General features: G+C 34.1%; 1 pseudogene across 1 annotated transcript; it reads left to right on the forward strand.

The window, feature by feature from the left end:
• Nucleotides 1-4084: 4084 nt before the first annotated feature.
• On the forward strand, nt 4085-7936 carry LOC143540328 (cytochrome P450 704C1-like; annotated as a pseudogene). Its single transcript, XR_013136581.1, has 6 exons — nt 4085-4414; nt 5094-5312; nt 5381-5672; nt 6329-6664; nt 7442-7642; nt 7704-7936. The product of XR_013136581.1 is annotated as a cytochrome P450 704C1-like (transcript).
• Nucleotides 7937-16023: the final 8087 nt, after the last annotated feature.

Genomic DNA, 16023 nt, shown 5'->3' on the forward strand with positions numbered 1-16023 from the left:
AAGAATGGTGGGTGCTGAATTTCTAAGTAACGGGTAGTTCCCAGTAAGCTAGATTATTTTGAAGTGTTGTCTTTTAATTTTAGATTGAGTGTTTGTAATCTCATGGTAAGGGAGGCTAACGCAATTAGTTTAAGAAACGTTGTCAAATAGCAATTTCATGTTACCATATATTGGTATAGCATCATGGGTGATGCAAAATTTCCACATATTTGGAGATTCGGTTATTTCGTTTTTTATTGACTTGTTTTCTTTTTTGTTATTATTTTCTTTAACCCTCGTGAGATTTAGACATCACTAAAACCGACTTATTTAGTGGTAAATGGTACTTGTTTTCTTTTGAACGGCAAACCCATGCTCTCTGATTTTGTGTAAGCAAATGCTGTTGAATTATAGTGCCAAATAGTATTACATCTTTAAGGAGTGTGTCAGCAGACTTGGTTTTGTTGTGGGTCAAAGCATTCATGCTTGTTCTGTTAAAGTTTGGGTTGCAAGTTAATGTGTATGTAAACTACTTGAGGAGTTTTGACTTGTGCATTGTCTGAAAAAGGAACACTCTCTGTGAGGATGATATAGTAAAAACTAAAAATCCAGGCAACAAGGGTTAAAATTGTCTAATTCTTTATCATCGTCCACGCCATTATATGTCAAAAACTTGAACTGGTCCATATGATAAATCTACTAATGTAATATAACTGACTGTTTATAAATCTATTAATATACGGGTTTATAGCCTAGTGTTATTTATATACAGATGTTGACCCTTGCCTTGTTTGTCTCATCCTTGCCTTGTTGTCTCTGTTTTTGTTGAATTTACCAAGTCTACCTTCCATTGATTCAAAGAACCATCTGCTTTTGATTTGTAAGATGAACACACTCTTGATAGAAGCAAATATCAAGAGGGAGTATTAAACGAGGCGATATTTGAATAAAGGGCGGTTCGGTAAATCTCATGGGGTGGCTTGGAGGAGATTTAATATAATAATAATTCGTTTATTATTATAGATAAGTTCGTCTTATCCAATAAGTTAATCTTATTTTACTTTTATCTTATTTGTTTTGGATTCAAATTTTGTATTTGATATAGATAGGATTAAGAACATGGGTATATATGTATACCCAGCATCGATGTTTTATTGAGTTTTTAGTTCGTCTTTTATCAATAAAGCATAAACCATTTGTTGGTTAATTGTGTTTCTTTTTCTTTCTTATTCAATCAAGAAGCATCTGCAAGTTGCAGACTGATTATTTCTGTTGTGAATCACTTGTGAACCAGTTCCAAGGTTAACAGATATGTGCAGTGGTGCTGGAGCGACGCATCAATGGCCGGAAATCTAATTGCAACCAAACTCTTTGTACTTGTTTTATCTTTGCCGTTGATGCAAATTTTGGTTCAAGATCTTAAGATAAATTAAAAAGAGAAATGAAGATGGCAAGAAGAGAGAGAGAACGCAAATATAAAAACAATCTAGCCATCTCCACTTTGGTGGGATGGTAAAGGCTTAGGCCTTTGGGTGAGAGATTCAGGGTTCGATCCCTGGCAATGGCGGTTTATTATAAATAGTAGGAGGCAAGCTAAAAAATTAAAAAAAAAAAACAATCTGACACAATGCTAATACTAAGAAGAAAGATGAAGGTAGGAAAATTACTACAATACCCTTACATTTAAATGAAAGAAAGTTGGAGATTGGAGTTGCATGTTTACGTGGAGTATTATCAACCCTTCATTGAGTTTTCATAGTTTCTTCAACTTGACGGGGTTTCCAATTTATATATACCCCTATATATATATATATATATATATATATATATATATATATATATATATATATGGGTTAGGTTATAATAGGAAGTATAGTTTTTGTAGGAAAGATAAGTAATCTTATCCATTGATTTTGAATATGAAGGGTTGAGATTAGTTTAAGGGGAAATCAAGTGTGAACACAAGGTAAATGACATAAAAGGAATAACACATTTGTTGACTTTCTCTCTCCACATGCAAGGCACATGCCAAATTCCCCCATCATTTTAAAACGTCCGTAACTTTTTTTTACGACGTTTTTATTGAAAAACAAATTCACCATAATAACGAGTGTCTTTTTATCTTTTATATGAGTACCATATTGTAATATAAAAATTTTTTAAAAAAATAGTGGGTTTTTTACAAATTGTGTTTTACCGAATTGTGTTTTACAAAATTGTGTTATACAATAGTATTTTTCATTGTGTTTTGTCATTGTGTTATTTATATTATGTCATACAATTGTGTTTTTATTGTGTTTTTATCATTGTGTTTTTTTTTTCATAGTGTATTTTTCCATTGTGTATTTTTCATTGTGTTTTTCATAGTGTTTTTCATTGTGTTTTTTTCGGACTTTTCCGGCGAGGTGGTGGCAGTGGGTGACGGTTGTGGTAGTGGTTATAAGAGATGAGTGAAGATGTAATTGGGTTTTTAAAATTAATTTAAGTGAGTTTTGAGATTAAAGTAAGTGGGTTTTGATATTAAAGTATTAGACTAAAATACCCTCCTTCCTAGCCTTCTTAGGAAAATCAAACTTCTTATTTGAACCTAACCCTATATATATATATAGAAAATGGTTCAAATAAGAATAAAGAGTTTCCTAGAAATGATAAGAACCAATATATTTTTGACATTTGGCATTAAAACCAATGGTAAAAGAATAATTCTAGGAAACTATGTCGGTTATAATGGTGAAAGAGTAGTTTTAGGAAACTATGTCGGTTTTTGGTAATTTTAAATCTCAATCCTTAGATCCCCTAATCTAATGGCCCATAATTATTCTTACCATTCCTAGGAAACATTGTCTTTTTACAATAACCTATCCCTATATATACATAGGGTTATGTTAAAATAAAAACCCATTTGAGTTGTGAAAACTATAGAAACTCATTCTCAACCACATGTTTTTAATTAAAGTTTAAATCTTGTGGTCCACAATTAAAGTTAATAAAAAATGTAAACATAAATATAACCTTTTCTCTTTTCTGAAAACATATATAAAAATTAGTATAAAAATATTAAAAAATAGCAAAATGTTTTTTTTTTATGTTTCGATGTTTTGTATTAAATGTTACAACATATATTACGTGTGCAAAAAAATACAAAAAGAAAACAATGTTACATAGGGTTTTCACAACTCAAATGAGTTTTCATTCAATACTTCACCTATATATATATATATACTAGTTAGGTGTCCGCACGATGTAGCGGGGAACAATACTCTAGCTCAACTCGAACTTCATACCGAGCCTGACTCACGTTTGTTTAATTATTTTAAATATTTATATAACTTGAATACTTTTAATCACATCTCTATAAAACACATAAGAAGGAAAAAACAATTAAAGTTGAGTAATATTTGGATAAATTTGAGGGGTCAAAGTTTTAAGTATTACTTAAATTTTGAATTGAAACAAGTTAAAAAGATAAATGGTCGGATATGTAATTATATGAAAACATGAGATTGTAAACATTTGTCCTTTAAGAAACTTGTACATTCATGCAGTAATGACTTGTACATTTTAAACCGTCGATCTGTTTTGAAAAAAATTTATATTGAAACGTCGACAAAAATAAGCTCGTTTAAATAGGTATGTTCGGATTTTTGTTAACCGTATTTTTGTAAAACATACATGAAGAAAACCAAAAACAATAAAGGTAGAGTAAAAAATGGATAATCATGAGGGATTAAATTTGTAATTAATTCTTAAATTTACTAAATCTAAGTAGTTGAGATACTATATTTGTAATTGTTTTTATATAAATCAAATGAACGTGGGTGATATGTGTGAAAAAGACAAACTTATCCTTACTTTAACATGTAACTTATGCATCATAACTTGTAAAACTCTTAATTCTAACGTCTTAATTTGTCCATCACTTACAAATTATATATATATATATATATATTCACATGACTAACCGGCCCGCGGATAATTAATTAATCATGACTCTGTTTTATCAAAGTCGGTTACTAAAAATCTAACCTACTACTAAATATTATAATACCCATACTCACTCACAATTATTATGATCATCTGTTCCTCAACCAGCTTCTTATGATTTGTAAGATGAACACTCTCTTAATTTCCACCATCTTCATTCTTGTCACAGGGTTTTATTATTCAGCACCCTTCATGGTTACACTTATTGGACTCGTGCTTTTGTTTGCGGTTGTAGTCATGTGTATTTTACTTGAAAGAATTGATGTCAAATGATCAGCGGCCACCCGTCAACGTTGACCATGCTCATACACTTCAATCACCTTTTCGATTATATGGCCTTGATTGCCAAGAAGCACCACACTTTCCGTTTTATCACACCAACACACAGTGAAGTGTATATCCTACTAATGTGGAACACATTCTTAAGTCCAACTTCCAGAATTACACCAAGGTACGTATTTCTGATCTTGGTTATTTATTTATTTGTTTTTATATTCATGCTAATCGGTTGGTGTGGTTCACTTACCCTTGACTAGATTTGGTTTTTACTAAGTTGGCCCAAAATAATGTCATTCTCTTACTGATCACCTTAGTTTGTTTTAGTTTGTTAGATTCATTTAAATAATAAATATATTAGTATATATATACAATGAATATATCTTTAGTGAATAATAAATATATTAGTATTTATAGTTAAATCAACACATATTGATGCAATTAGTTATTGAAGTTCAACAATAATTGCCGTATTAATTGTTTATTGGATTACATCGAAACAGAAGGCAAGCGGGCAACAAGCTGCGCCGCTACCCCCTTTTGAATCGCAAAACCCAATCTTTTAAAAACTATATTTGCTGATCTTGGAGTCATAACATTACTATGCATGACCCGCTGAACACGGGTAAGTAGCTCCACAGCTTCAGGCGCGAGGAAACTGAACTGAACAGTTGGTTAATCCAGTCCCTCAAAACCAACCGATGCTTACGAGTGGGTCAGTTTTGAGGTCCAAGCTACATGTTTCTGTGAACACCTAGCTTGAGGAGGGCATATTACAACATTTGTTGTTGCAGTTATCATTATTTAGATTGTTATATATTTTGCAACTTTTTCAACATCAAATGAATTCACAGGGTGATTTCCACAAAATGATAATGAGAGATCTTTTTGGAAACGGGATTTTTGCAGCAGATGGAGATATATGGCGTCACCAACGGAAGCTTGCAAGTTTTGAATTCTCAACTAAAGTTTTAAGAGATTTTAGTACTGATGTATTCAGGTCCAACACTGCTAAACTGGTGAAAAAGGTTTCAGAATCAGCAGCAGAATATAATCAAATTATTTCTTTACAGGTATTGCAATCTCTAATAAAAATATGAAGCTGCAACAAAATCATAGCTTTCTTTTATTAAAATTTCAGGATCTTTTGATGAAATCTACTTTAGATTCCATATTCAAGGTGGGATTGGGGTTTGATCTTGATACTTTATCAGGTTCAGATGGTGTCAGCAATCAGTTTATGACAGCTTTTGATGATTCAAATTGTATTATCTTCTGGGGGTATGTTGATCTGTTATGGAGGGTAAAACGGTATTTTAACATTGGATCAGAAGCTGCTCTTAAGAAAAACATTCTGTTGATTGTTGATTGATAACTTTGTGTATGGATTGATAGAACGCAAGCGGGAGCAGATGAAGAACACGAAAAATGATGTGAGTTTCATAAAAAAAAGCGACGAGTTAATTACTTGGATGCTCCTTCCGGTTTACCCAAATTGCAAGTTTGGTTCTTATGTTTGAAAAATTATGCGTATGTTTCTAAAATGTAATGTGGATAGTCCTCGGAAAGTTGGAATGGACGGGCATTAGTTATTTCATTAAGATTTAAGGGTAACATGGATGGTCATTCAAGTTTTATAATTTTATTATTATTTTTTTATTTTTTATCATTAAAGGTATTTTAGTCATTTCATATGCACTTACCGGAAAAGCTATCCATTTCAAGGACCATCCATGTTACTATTTAGGGGGTGTTTGGGTGAGCTTTTAAAATTGCTTTTTTGCTTATTTGCTTTTTGAAAAGCAAAAGCAACTTTTGAAAAGCTCCAATTTGAAGCTTTTGGAGGAGCTTTGCAAAACACATTTTGCTTTTCGACAAGCAAACAAACAAATAAGCAAATTTTAAAAGCTCACCCAAACACCCACTTAGAAACAGTGGAGAGCATATGCGTGAGTTTTCAAACTTAAGAGCCAAATTTACAATTTGGCAAATTATAGGAACCATCTGAGTAATTAACTCATTAAAGATTATTTTCTGATTCTCAATACATTTAAAATTCCATGACAAGTTTTATTTTTTATGAAAATAGATAGATAAAGAAGATATATTACCAAGATTTCTGATTGAAAGTAAGAAGGATCCTGTGAATTTGAGTGACAAATACTTGAGGGATATATAACTCAGTTTCATAATTGCTGGGAAGGACACGTCAGCAAACACACTCACTTGATTCTTTTACATGCTTTGTAAACACAAACAAATTCAAGAAAAAGTTGCATTAGAAGTGAAAGAAGCCACTGAAGCTGAGTATATAGATTCTATCAATGAATTTTCCCTCAAATTAACCGAATCTGCCCTTGAGAAGATGCATTATCTTCACTCGGCTTTAACGGAGACTCTCAGACTCTATCCTCCTGTTCCTTTGGTAATAATATTTATCTGTATAACTGGTTGCATAACATGTCAAAACATGGTTTGATTGAAATGGGTTATTTTAGTAACAGGTCAAAACACCTTTTGTCCATTTTTCTTATATTTTAAAAATGATTGAATAAAAACACAATACAATTGCAATTATAATATGAACTTTAATAAGAGAAATCACCAAATTGGTCATTTTGATCCATAAAATTAATAAAGAACTTTGAAATTTTTTGACTTTTCTTGTTTTTAGTTAAGAACTTGTGTTCAGCGAACCAAAAGCTTCCACTTGGCACATCCTGCTGTGCCGATGCAATAGGTTTCCTTCTGGCATAGGAGAATGGATTTGTTATGTCAATGGAAATCTGATGCGCCAAGATTGAAATCTGATGCGCAAAGGGAAACTTGTCAAACACCGGTTGATCACAAATTTTTAAAAGTGAAAAGCTATTTTGTCAAACTTATTGGCCAAGATGGCCATTTTGGTACTTTACCCTTTTAATAAAGGGATTTAGAAAGCTGTACGCATTAAAAATAGAATGTGAATGGCTTTTAGTTTGTTTTGCATGTTCCTGTTGTGTTAATTGCCGAAGTTGGCCATAAGAGGCTTGGGGCTTGGGCTACAAGTTAAAGTTTTTCTGATTATCAATTCTCCACTTAAGTTCCTTTCTAGCAATTTTTTTTTTTGATAACACAGAACAAACCAAAATAGACTTGTTTCTAAGTTTATTGACCAAAATTGTCACCTCTAATAACGCTTAACGACTTTCGGGTTATTTAGGACGGAAAACATTCAGAGAAAGATGACGTGTTACCAGATGGTTTCAAAATAAAGAAAGGAGATGGTATAAGTTACATGGCGTATTCAATGGGACGATTGTCATACATTTGGGGAGAAGATGCAGAGGAATTCCGACCTGAAAGATGGCTTCATGATGGTGTCTTTCAGCCCGAAAGTCCATTCAAGTTTACTGCATTTCAGGTAACTAAGATTGATAATTTTTCGAGTGATTGTTGATATTAATAAGTAAGTTTAAATGCAGGGTGGACCAAGGATATGTTTAGGGAAGGAATTTGCATATAGACAGACGAAAATATTGACAGCTTTTCTTGTGTTCTTTTTCAAGTTTAAACTGGTGGATGAGAGTAAGGAAGCTACATACAGAACCATGTTCACCCTTCACATGGATAAAGGGCTCAACTTATATGCATTTCCTCGTTCAAAAGGGTAATCCAAATCTTATAATGTTATGTTCAATAAGTTGTTGGATACACATATATAAACAAGGAGTTCGGTGCCGCTAAGCCGTCATTGGTCCACCTGGCGGCACCTAACTTGTCTTTCTATTTTTGTTTTTTTTTTTTCGTTTTTTGTATCGTAACGAACATAACGGATGCCAACTGAACATCAATTATGTTTTGTTTGTTTGTTTTAATTCCGATATCGTAACGAACGTGACGGAAACCGACCGTATTCGAATAGACTCATCGTCTTAACACCCGAGACCAACAACGTTCGGGTTTTACCAACGCCTCGGTTTACCGACCAACGCCACTCCATTGGTCCACTCAGCGCCCGGGACTAACAATGCTCGATTTTACCTTTGCCCGAGTTTACCAACCGACGTCACCCTATTAGTCCACTTTATTTTTATATTTTATCCTTTTCTTAGCTCAGATACAGTAACAAATGTAGCCGAAACCAACCGAATTGGTGTCCTCGCAAGTGGCGTTTGACAGCACCTTATTAATCATTGAATTTTGTTATTATTTTTTTATTTGTTTTATTTAGTTGAGTTACCATTACTAACGTAATGGAAACCAAGGAAACGCCATTTTTTTAGTTCCGACACCATAAGGAAACCAACCGAATTTGCCTAGACGCACCACCTCAACGTCCGTGATCGACAACGCTCGGGTTTTAACAACACACAAATTTACCGACTGGCGTCCCCCCTCCCCCAAGGCGTCCACAATTGGGGTGCAACTGCCCTATTGGGCCACTTGATGGCATCACATTAATCCGTGATTTTTTTTATTTAGTTCAGATAGCATAACAAACATAATGGAAAGTTGGAAGCCGACCAAATTAAAGTCAATTTTTTTTTTTACTTTTGGTACCAAACGAACATGACGAAAATTGACCGAATTCACATAGACTTGCCACCTCAATGAGTGTGACAAACAATGCTAAGGTTTTACCAACACACAAGTTTACCGGCAAACACCCCCCCCCCCTCCAATTGGCCACTGGTCCACCTCAATTTGTTAATATTTTTTTTCCATTTTTAGCTCCTTTTTAGTTACAAATGTAATTGAAACCGACCGAATTCGTGTCAAGTTACTGCCTCAATGCCTAGGACCGATAACGCTTGGATTTTACCACCGCCTGGGTTTGCCGACCTATTAAACATCGTTTTAAATAATTTTGTTCTTTTTATATGTTAATTTGACTCATTAATTTTTTGGGTTTTAATGCTCAAATTTTACCAACGATGTTAATTTGTGTCGATTCACCATCGTAACGCTCGGGTTTTTAACAATTGTCCGGTGCAACGCGCCGTGTAAAAAAAACTAATTATTATTAAATGATCCTGCACTAATGCATCTCATAAACTCGTTTATAACTAATGATATTTAAGAGGTCACCAAGTTAATCCAATAACATCAAAATCATGTTGATAACATTAAGGTGCTGTTTGTTTTTAATTAAAACATCTGCAAGATGCTTACGTTTGTGGGCGCACAGATATAAGCTTCTGAAGACTGTTTGTTTAAAAAAAAGATCTGAAAATTGCTTTTAAGGTTTTAAAAAACAAGCTATTATTCAACTTCTCACACTTATTCACACTTCTGAACATCCTACCAGCACCCAATATCCAACACTACCACCACCCATCGTGCGCCACCACCACCACCCACTGTTGGCCACAACCACCTTCAACTACCACCACTCACCACCACCGTCCGTCACCACCACCATCCATCACCACCACCACCCACCCTTGGCCACAACCACCGTTCACTACCACCACCCATCGTCTGCCACCACCACCCAGTCCGCCACCAACACCACCACCACCCACCACCACCACCGTCCATCACCACCACCACCCACCGTCGACCACAACCATCGTCCACTACCACCACCCACCGCCCACCACCCACCGCCCACCACCCCCTGTCCGCCACCACCACCGTCCGCCACCACTACCACCGTCCACCACCACTACCACCGTTCACCGCCTACCACCATTGTCCACCACCATCCACTTCCACAGGTCGTACACCACCACAAATTATTTTTAGCCGCCTACAAACGTTAAATGACTTCTATCTACTGTGATATGTATGTTAGGTAACTAATTTTCAGCTTATGCAGACGATATCCAGTTTATAAAATAAACAGTATTATATTTTCAGATTGTAGACCTTCATACCACATCTTCAGTTGCAGACATGAAATAAGATTGCACACAGTTTTTGTCTTAAAAAACAAACAGCGCCTAAAATTACCAACAAAAGTTGATGTTTAACTGTATAAAAGTAAATGGAATTAAAGGGATATTAGATTTTAATAATTTAAACTTTGGTCAATTGACCGATATTAATTCTAATTTAAGAAATTCCCTACATTAATCCCAACTTTCACTATATTGGTTTTCACTGAGCATTTTCTTAACGGAAACTAGCCTGGTTAGTTTTAGAGCAAAATATGTCATTTCCTTAAGTAGAGACAAATAAAAAATGGAATTTAACTTAAAAACTCACCACCACGGCCGCCGCCGCCACCACAACCACTGCCGCCACCGACACCACCGCCGCCGCCACCACTGTGACCGTCACTGCCGACATCGCCACCCGCCGCCGCCGGCATCGCCACCGCCTGTTTATGAAGGGAGGGTTTGAAAAAGGGATATTGGATTTTAATAATCCAAACTTTGGTCTTTTGGCCGGCAATAATAATTATATAAATATTCAAACAGGCAGAGGTGGTGGTGACAACGTTGGCGGTGGCGGCGGTCGTAGCAATGTCAGCAGCAACGGTGTTGGTGGTGGCGGCGACAGTGACGGCGGTGGTGGTGACAGCGGCAGCCATGATGGTGAGCTTTTAAGTTAAATTACATTTTTCATTTGTCTCCCTCAACTTTGAGAAATAATATATTTTACTCTAAAACTAACAAGGTTAGTTCCCGTTAAGAAAATGCTCAGTGTGGGCCAATAAAGTGAAAGTTAGGGTTAATGTCGGAAATTTCTTAAGTTGAGATCAATATCGGCCGATAGGCCAAAGTTTAGATTATTAAAATCCGCTATCCCATTTAAACAATGACTTTTGATAGTTATATTTGATGTATCTAATATATATACTAGTTACTCAAAATTTAAAAGAATTGTAAAACTTATTATAAATGTTAAGTGGTTAGCTTGATTCCTATGACTTTAAAATATGGGAAAATTTCTAAAATAATCTTTTTTATAGAGAGAAGTCTCAAAATAGTCTTTTTTTTCTGAGAAGTTTATAGAAATTGAACTCGAGAGACATATTGGGAAAAAGGTAATTATTGTGAGGGAGCATGCCAAAGATTTAAGGAAAGGTAGTGAGCGGACCAAATTTGGAAAAATATTGAAGGTAAAGTCCAAATTATTGAAATATTGAAGGAAAAGTTTAAATTTTTTCTAAAATTTCCTTCTAAAAACACAGTCTTCCAAGACTGTATTTTTATGTTTCCTACCTAGCCCTTCATATTTTCAAATTTTAGGAAAAAGAGATTTTTAAAATTCGTCTTAAGAGACACATTTTGGAGTCATTTGTTCTTAAGAGACGAGATTCTTGTGTTTCCTTCCTTGTGTGTCTAGATTGTATAATTCTTCATCTTCTTCATATATATATATATATATATATATATATATAAATAAAATCATCCAATCATCTTTTTAAATATGTACGATCAAATCATTAAATCATATGATTAATTTATAAATGACCCTCAAAAATGATTTATACAAGATTTGCTATTTGAGTAACATTGATTCATTAAATACTTTCAAGTATGATACTAGTAAAAAATATATGGGTGTGTGAAAGAAAACATAGTTGCATTAAAATATGACATATTCAAAATTGATAATTTCTTTTATATTTTTTTATCAGCCAAAGATAAAATATATAGCCACAAACCTTAGCTAAAAAAACTTAGCCAAGATAACAAAGTTAACAAGAAGTTGATTTTTTAATCATTCGGTCCAACTAATTTTAAATTTAATGTCTCTTCTTGAAATACTTTAAACATAGTAAGTTTATTATAATTTTAATTAAATGATGATGGATGGATGCAGGTTTAATGGGGTGGATTTGTTAAACAAATGGAGAGGGAAAAAAGTTATGTTTGTAGGTGACTCACTGAGTTTGAATTAGTGGAATCGTTGGCTTGTTTACTTTGTGTCGGTGCCCGATTTCAAATCTGGTATAAATCGTTTTCGAGGGACATTCATAAATTGATCGGATGATTTGAAGATTTGATCGGACATATTTAAAAAGATGATCGGATGATTTGATAATTATATATATATGTGTGTGTGTGTGTGTGTGTGTGTGTGTGTGTGTGTGTGTGTATGAAAAAGATGAAGAATTATACAATCTAGACGCACAAGAAAGGAAACACAAGAATCTTGTATCCCAAGAACAAATGACTCTAAAATGCGTCTTTTAAGACGAATTTTAAAAATCTTTTTTTCCTAGAATTTGAAAATATGTACGGGTCAAATATGAAACATAAAAAAACAGTCTTGGGGGACTGTATTTTGAGAAGAAAATTTTAGAAAAAATTTGAAGTTTTCCTTCAATATTTCAAAATAATTTGGACTTTACCTTTAATATTTTCCCAAATTTGGTCTGCTCCTTATCTTTCTTTAAATCTTTGGCCTGCTCCGTCATAATAATTATCTTCCCTATATTGTCTCTCAAGTTTAAATTTTAAAAAATTCTTAGAAAAAAGGGCTATTTTAAGACTTTTTTTTCTCTAAAAAAAACTATTTTATGTTATAAAGCACCGACGCTTTCACTTTTTGGATGACCACTTTTTCAACGTATGATTTTATCCATGTTTTTGGATGACCATTTCTTCAAAGCAATCATATACGTTTGTTCCCCAAATAGTCACCTCAATAGTAGTTTAAAATAGTAAAGTTTGTACTATAAATATTAACGCATGTAACAATAATGAAGACCATCAAAAAGAGTTACTGAATCATACATTTTCTTATTCTCTTGTTTTGTTATCTTCAAGTTCTCATATTACACTAATAATATTGTTATAGTTAGAGCTAATATTATAACATTTTAGAAATTTTCTCTTAAAGTATTGTGCTACACGGATGATCTCATTGTTGCACCACGATTAATGTGTCTGAGAAGACAGAAGTTTTACATATATTCTAAAGGACAAGGGCAAAAAATGCCATCGAAACAACTTTAGAGGCTGATTTTGTCATATTGTAATACTTCTAGATGCAATGGTTTGCATTTAATTACTATGCCACTAAAAATGCAATCTGAAGATTAGAGTTTTAATTTATTTACAGTTAAATAAGTTTATAAAAGAGAATATATGTAAATGCTTCTTATATTATTTATTCTATTGGTCTATTCTATGCTAAGTTGGTCATAAAAAATAAATTTAAATGTACCGTAATAGAATTTGGTCTAACCGGCCTCCATGAGTGGTCCGTATGATTTTATTTTTGCTTACTAGTTTAACTTACCTTATACTTTAATTAATAATATACGTTCTAACATATACTTTAAATAATAATAATATACGTTCTAACCTATTTACTTTTTGTAGGATTTTCCTTCAATGAAATACATTTGCTAACCTTTAAAAAGAGTATCATGACTTTATTATTTTTGTTTTTTCTTTATTTGTTATAGTGAGTTTCGATGCCATAACGAATGGAACCGATGCCTATTGAATTATATAACACAGTGAACGTCTTTGATACTCTTTTCGGCCATATTACGACTGCATTTTTGGGTTTTTTATTTCGATTAATATAGCGAGTACACTGATACCAAAAGAGTTTTCACCCGCTGCAATGCTTTTGAAAAACCTCTAAGATAACTTGCAACTCTAGCTTTGATATAGACGCTAGAGTAATGTAAACCATCTATTTAGTTTTCAATCTTTCCCTCAATATAAGTTTTCTTGGATAAGTTAGTTATCATACCACCTCGGCACCTTATCTTCTATATCTACAGTAGTCCAATCCTTTTCTCTCTTTGGCTTGTTTCGTTGCCCATCCTCTTTCCCCCTCATACAAAACAGATTGTGTTGGGACTCTCATTGCTAGGTGGTCTACGTGTTGCAAACTTCGTTGACCTGTTTGTTTATGGTTAATTAAAATTTCAATATATGTCCTTTCGTTTCAACAAGTTTGCTAGAAAGTATATCCCGAAATTCAAACGCTTTTAATATGTTCTTTTAGATATAAACAAAAAATTAATGAGAGTTGCGTCATACAGAGATCTTATATGTTAAGTAACTAGGTTACATCATTCAAAAATGTAACTAAGTTACGATATCTTGTGGTATTTGTTTGTCATTAACTAGTGTTTACCCGGCGAGTTACGCTGGGACAACTAGTAAAACCTCAGTGTTGAAACTCGGGTGTTGTAATACACCGAGTGTTACGACGCTAAGTCGACGTGAGTTCAGGCATTATCAGTTATGCTCGTTAAGGTATAGACACCGTTGGTAAAACCTAAGCGTTAAACCCAAAAAATAAATTTGTCAAATTAACATATAAAAAAATAAAATATTCGATGTTTATTTGGTCGGTAAATTCGGACAGTGGTAAAACCCAAGCGTTGTCGGTCCAGGGCCTTGAAGCGGTAGCTCGACACGAATTCGGTCTGTTTAGGTAATTTTCGTTAAGGTACCGAAGCTAAAAACGGTAAAAATATAAAAATTGAGATGGACCAATGGGTGGCGTCAGTCGGTAAACTTGGACGCTGGTAAAACCCGAACGTTGTCAGTCACGGTCGTTAAGGTTGTGAATTTACGCGAATTCGGTCCGTTATGCTCATTATGGTACCGGAACTAAAAAAACCAAAATAATGAAAAATAGGGTGCCGCCAAATGGCCCAATCGACACTCAGCGACACCAAACTTCCTAATTATTATATAAAATGAGGTCATACAAATACAAATTCTTTTAGCTGACTTGTAACTTCGTAATGCTCTTTTTAATTTGTAAAGCAAAATTTTCCATTACAAAATTCTCAGAAATCATGTACTTACAAGAATTTGAACAACCCACTCTATATTTGTAAGGACACCATACCATTAAATCAATAGGTTGCCTGATAGCTTCATAATACTCCGATTGTAATGTAGTAAAATATGTAATCTTTAAATAAGTGTTTGAACTTGTAGTGCTGTCGATAGTTTAACTCTAGATCTAAACTTACTATTTTTGAAGAATTATATATGTTGTCTTTGTTGATTGCAGAATTTCCTGTTTTTAACTATCATGACTTGTTAAGATGATGTTTTTATGGTAATGCATAAGCACCTAACAACTATCTTGTAAAGACTTTATCAATACCCTAGCTTAGAGCTTTAGATCGTGCGTTATGGGCATTAAACCCACCGGCGAGGCCAACAAATCACGAATGTGACAACGATTTTGCAGGTTAAGGGGCGTGAACACTGTTTCATAGGGGTATGAAGGGGCGGTTGCCATGGAATAATGATAGCGCCATCTTAGTGATATATGTTGTTAAACTAACCAACAAATATTATAGTTTCACGTACCCAAAATCACTAAAGAAGATATTTTATATACACGAAAACCCCAATTACAAACTTAAATCACTACTATAACTACTATTTCGAAGTAGGTACTATATTATATAGTTGTGTTTATTTTTTCTCGTCTATGGGTTTCTTTCAGATAAAGAAACGTCACCTATCGATTAATGGTTAGCTGGAAAAATACGTGGTCCAAAGCTACTGAAGTGGGCCCTACCATCCCAAAAACAATCGACGTGGTAACCATGGCCCACATCAAACTCTTGACTTTAACCTTTCTCAGATTTCATCCGCCACGTGTCACCCCACCACCGTTTCACGTATATCAATTTCCCGAGGTACTCATTTCCTCAAAACCTCACATCGTACCACGTGTACACTTCTAACAACACCCGGTTCTCGGGCAGCTCAGCCACCCTGCCCGGGGTAACCAAAATCCACCACGTTGCCCGTCACAATACAACTATATTTCGAGTCGACACCTGTGCTCCCTATATTTTATTTTATATTTTAGAAATATGATTCAAGGGTTTGATTGTTGAGCGTCGGC

The sequence above is a fragment of the Bidens hawaiensis genome, unplaced genomic scaffold (genome assembly GCF_021521415.1).
Source record: "Bidens hawaiensis isolate Kalapana, Puna unplaced genomic scaffold, B.hawaiensis_p1.1 tig00012199_1, whole genome shotgun sequence".
In the NCBI taxonomy this organism is placed as follows: domain Eukaryota; kingdom Viridiplantae; phylum Streptophyta; class Magnoliopsida; order Asterales; family Asteraceae; genus Bidens; species Bidens hawaiensis.